This window comes from Musa acuminata, chromosome BXJ3-9 (assembly GCF_036884655.1).
Source record: "Musa acuminata AAA Group cultivar baxijiao chromosome BXJ3-9, Cavendish_Baxijiao_AAA, whole genome shotgun sequence".
Taxonomy (NCBI): domain Eukaryota; kingdom Viridiplantae; phylum Streptophyta; class Magnoliopsida; order Zingiberales; family Musaceae; genus Musa; species Musa acuminata.
Window position 1 is genome coordinate 29156461 of NC_088357.1, and position 6000 is coordinate 29162460.

A 6000-nucleotide genomic window follows, 5' to 3' on the forward strand; every position below is an offset into this window, starting at 1 on the left:
ACCCCGCAGGGGCGGCCGCCAGCGAGGCAGCACCGCCTGCGGGCGCTGCCTCGCCGGCAGAACTGCCCGTGGAGGCGGCGACGCCCGCGGGGGCGCTCACCTGCAGTGGCAACGCCGCCAGCGGGCGTGCCGCCCGCAGGCGAGGGCAGCGCCCCGCCCCTCGCCGCACATGCCGCCGCCGGCAAGGTGGCGGCGGTGGCAGCAGCGAAAAGGGGAAAGGGCATTAGGGTTTTCTGGGAAAAAGATAGTTTTGCCCCTTGGAATTTGAGAAATTCCAGTTTCTGTCTTTTGTCCAAATTATGAAAATACCCTTAGGAATTGAAAAATTCCCTACATGTCCCTGATTTCAGAAAAATATTAATTAATTAAAAGGTTTAGTTGATTATTATTTTTTATTATTATCTAGTAGTCCTACATGATGATGATTATTTATACATGTGATGTATGATGTGTAGACGGATGATCATGGACCGGTTGATGTGTGTACTTGTGATTATTATTATTGAGGTCTGCGAACCTCCATTATATTTCTCGTTTATTGTCGGGCCTGCGTGCCTATGATTAAGTTGTAATCACATGAGGAGGCGCAGCGGGAGCGTGGATGCGATAGCGAGACCCACGAGACGGACGATCGTGATGCATGGAGATGCATCAAGATGTCGACGAAACCGACGAGGACGAGATGGACGATCACAGGGCATGGAGATGCACTGTTGCACACATAGATCTTGATGTGAGTGATTAGGCCTACTGGCTCGGGCCTAATCATATTAGGTTGTGGTCCATGATCATCTGATGTGATTGCTTATACACATACTAGATATGTATATATATTTGCATGCGATGTAGATATATATTAAATATGTATATGTGTGACATGTCATATTAGGAGACCAAATTATAGAAACATCTCTCGATAATATTAAGTCGGTAAACGTGAGGCAATTAGATTGACCCACGTGGCCTTCCATCGTTATGAGGAGGAACCGATTCCCGGTGTAAGTTGAGTTGGTCGAGTCACTCGAGACTCACCTATATCGCGATTCGCTATCTTGCTTACGACATAGAGATGTCACCGGTGACCTGAGGACATGGTATGCTTGGTCGAGTCCCTCGAGGGTATATCATCAAATCAGACTCATCTTGTAACGAAGGTGTTGACTTAACCGAGCATCATGGTTGGTCGAGTCCCTCGAGGCCATAGTGATTCGGAGGCCGAACAGGACGGGAATCACATGGAGTTGTGATCGGCAAGAGTTGCCTACCTTTTAGGCTTAGTGTGATTGGTCGAGTCCCTCGAGGTTACACTAAGACGCTGTTTGGATCCTGATCCCCACTAGAAGTCTGCCGGAGACTTCCGTTTCACGTGCTGAGGGTGTCGCGTGACTCGTTAGTAAAATAGTGGCAGCATATTAAGATAGAAGTCCATATCTTGATAGTTTATTTCTTACAAAATCTGCATGTTATTCATTTCTGCTACATCTTTATTTTCAGAAAATGTCGCTTTCAAATCCCTTACGTGGCATACTTGATGTCAACCGCCTCACTGGTCCAAATTATACGGATTGGCTCCGTAACTTGAGAATTGTTCTCACAGCGGAGAAAATCGTGTACGTCCTTGATACAGTGATGCCTACGCCCGAAGAAAGGGCAAGCGAGGATGAGATCGCTCGCTACGTGAAGAACATTGATGACTCCACTCTTGCTCAGTGCTATATGCTGGGCTCTATGACTCCAGAGTTACAAAGACAACATGAAAAGATGGATGCCAGATCCATTCTCCTACATGTCCATAAATTGTTTGAGGAATAGGGAAGGACTCAACGATATGAGATATCCAAGAGCCTTTTCCGCGCTAGGATGACTGAGGGGACACCGGTTCAGAACCATGTCCTAAAGATGATTGAGTGGATAGAGAAACTCACAGGTCTAGGAATGGTCCTAGAGGATAACTTATGTGTGGACATTGTGCTTCAGTCCCTACCAGATTCCTTTTCACAGTTCATAATGAATTTTAATATGAACAAGCTTGAGGTGACTCTTCCAGAGCTCCTCAATATGTTGAGGGAGGCAGAGAGTACTATTAAGAAAGAGAAGACAGTTCTCTACACTGGTGAGACCAGAAAGAAAAGGAAAGCAGAAAGGTCCCTTAAGAAGGGAAAGGGCAAGGGCAAACAAGGTAAAGCAAAGGTTGCTAAGAAAGACCCAACAAAGGACAAAGACCAGTGCTTCCACTATGGTAAAGATGGGCACTGGAAGAGAAACTGCAAAGAGTACCTTGCAGAAAGGGTGAAACAAAAGCTTGATGAAGCTTCAGGTACATTTATGATCAGTCTCCATTTGTCAGACTCTTATGATAACACATGGGTATTAGATACCGGTAGTGCTTATCATATATGCAATTCGTTGCAGGTTCTGGCAAGGCCTAGGAGACTAGAGAGAGGCGAGATGGACCTCAAGATGGGTAATGAAGCAAAAGTTGCTGTATTAGCTATTGGCGAGGTCGCCCTACATCTGCCTAGTGGAGCTTTTATTGCATTAGATGCATGTTATTTTGTTCCTTCTATTATCAAAAACATTATCTCCATTTCATGTTTAACAGTTAGTGGATATAAATTTGTTTTTGAGAACAATGGTTGTTTGATATTATTAGATGATAAGATCATCACGAAAGGAACATTGCATAATGGTTTATTTATGTTAGACACTACTCCACAGATCATGAATATAAATGTGTCCAAAAGGAAACGAGATGAGTTGAACAGTGCATACCTGTGGCATTGTAGGCTAGGTCACATCCATGAAAGAAGGATTCAAAAGTTACTAAATGATGGATATCTAGATCCATTCGACTATGTGTCTTATACAACTTGTGAGCCTTGCATTCGTGGAAAATTGACCAACTCTCCATTTAGTGGAACTGGAGAGAGAGCCACTGAGTTGTTGGAACTCACACATAGTGATGTATGTGGACCCATGTCAACTCATGCCATTGGAGGTTACTCCTACTTCTTTACATTTATTGATGATTTCTCAAGGTATGGATATGTGTACTTAATGAAGTACAAGTCCGAGGCCTTTGAGAAATTCAGAGAGTATAAGAATGAGGTGGAGAACCAGACTGGAAAGAGTATCAAAACTCTTCGATCAGATCGAGGAGGTGAGTACTTAAGTACAGAGTTTACTTAGTTCCTCAAGGACCATGGGATATTATCCCAATGGACACCTCCTTACACACCTCAGCTCAATGGTGTCTCTGAAAGGAGAAATCGTACGTTATTAGATATGGTACGGTCCATGATGAGTTTCGCTGACCTACCCATCTCATTCTGGGGATATGCCCTAGAAACCGCAGCTTACTTTCTGAACAGAGTTCCAACTAAGTCGGTAGTGTCTACACCATATGAGATATGGAAAGGGAAGAAGCCTGATCTTAAGGTTGTTAAGATTTGGGGCTGCCCAGCCCACGTTAAAAGACACAACCCCGATAAGTTAGAATCAAGGACAGAGCGATGCATATTTGTGGGATACCCCAAGGAAACTTGTGGGTATTATTTCTATCATCTCGAGGACGAAAAGGTCTTTGTAGCTAAGAGAGCAGTGTTCCTTGAGAAGGAACACATTCTTGGCGGAGACAGTGGGAGAATGATAGAGTTGAGTGAAGTTAGAGAACCAAGCTCAAGCACCACTATATAGCCCGAGTCTGTTCAGGTACCTAATACACAAGTTTCAACTTTACGCAGGTCTGATAGAGTATCTCATCCTCCTGAGAGATATGTGGGACATATTAGAGGAGAGGATGCTGAGGATATTAATCCTCAGACCTACGAGGAGGCTATTATGAGTATAGACTCCGGGAAGTGGCAAGAAGCCATGAATTCTGAGATGGATTCTATGTACTCCAATAAAGTTTGGAACCTAGTTGATGCGCCCGAAGGTATTGTACCCATCGGTTGCAAATGGATCTTTAAGAAAAAGATCGGAGTAGATGGAAAGATAGAGTCCTATAAAGCAAGGCTAGTGGCTAAGGGGTATCGTCAAAGGCAAGGTGTTGACTACGACGAAACCTTCTCACCCATAGCAATGCTAAAATCCATCAGAATTCTATTGGCTATTACAGCACACTATGATTATGAGATCTGGCAGATGGATGTAAAAACCGCATTCCTCAATGGGAACCTCGAGGAGGAGGTGTATATGATGCAACCTGAGGGATTCGTGTCCAAGAACTGCCCAGATAAGGTGTGTAGGTTGCTTAAATCCATTTATGGACTAAAGCAAGCTTCCCGAAGTTGGAACATAAGATTTGATGAGGCAATCAGATCTTATGACTTCGTTAAGAACGAAGATGAACCTTGTGTATACAGAAAGGTAAGTGGGAGCGCTATCACTTTTTTGGTGTTATATGTGGATGACATCCTCATCATTGGGAATGATGTAGGAATGCTATCCATAGTAAAGACTTGGTTATCTAGACACTTCTCTATAAAGGACTTAGGGGAAGCATCCTATATCTTGGGGATTAGAATCTATAGAGATAGATCCAAGAGGATGCTTGGCTTGTCCTAGTCCAGGTACATAGAAACCATTGTCAAAATGTTTGGCATTGAAAATTTTAAGAAAGGGCGAACATGGATATGATACCTTATGCCTCAGCAATATGGTATATCATGTATGCCATGCTATGTACTAGGCCTGATATAGCGCATGCTCTGAGTGTCACGAGCAGTTATCAGGCGGATCCAGGCTTGGAGCACTGGAAAGCAGTGAAGTGTATCCTTAAGTACTTGAGAAGGACTAAGGATCTTTTACTAGTATATGGAGGTAATAGCCTTAAGGTTGAAGGCTACACTGACTCAAGTTTTCAGTCTGATGTCGATGATAGCAAGTCGAATTCAGGGTATGTGTACACCTTGAACAGAGGAGCAGTGTGCTGGAAGAGTTCCAAGCAAGATACCACTGCTGACTCGACCACAGAGGCGGAGTACATTGCTGCATCGGATGCAGCAAAGGAGGGAGTCTGGATGAAGAAATTCATCACAGATTTGGGAGTCGATACAGATAGTGACAAGTCGACTTCCTTATATTGCGACAACTATGGGATGATTACTCAAATAAGGGAACCCGGGTCTCATCAGAAATGTTCTGAGGAGGTTCCAACTTATCAGAGAGATCGTAACCCGAAGAGATGTAGTAGTGGAAAGAGTTCCATCCGAAGATAACATTGCAGATCCACTGACAAAGCCGTTGTCTCAGATTGTCTTTGAGCGTCATAGGGGTCCGATGGGGATCAGACACATAGGTGATTAGCTTTAGGTTAAGTGGGAGATTGCTAGTCATAGGTGCCCAGCAAGCCAATCATGTGAGTGATGGCACGTGTGACTTGATACATAATCTTTTTGCTTATTATATTTTGGCGTATATCACTTTATAACTATTGCATAAATGCATATATATATTGTGATGTCCTTGGATTTGTGCAATGGGAATCGGATCGTGATGAGATCACGATAATGAGATCGATTCACCTTTAAACACATATCCTAAATAATCCCGGTCATAGGTTACTCGAGAGGGACATCGTGATAACCGGATAGACTGGTGTGCTGTATACCCGTCCATATGATGGATGCAGCTGGTCTCATAGCTGCTCGTGTAGGGACACTAGGGATACAGTACAGGTGCTCATTGGAGAATGAGTTCACTGATTGATCCGCTTACGGAATGCTGGATGGTTGATGATGCCTTATTGTCAGACAGCGATTCCGTAGTCCTAGTGGTGTATCTGGTCCTTAGACTTAAGACACCAAGGATGTCCTGTATGAGTGCTCCACTCTTTGATACCAGACTTATAGGTTTGGCTGTCCCCAGATCTAGTACAGCTGGTCATTGGGAGTGGTAGTCGACCTTACGAGGGCTATTGAGTGTCAATAGAGGATCATCCACTCTCGGCGTCATGAGAGGAATATCCTATGTGTTCTTGCTCAGACAAATCCCTGG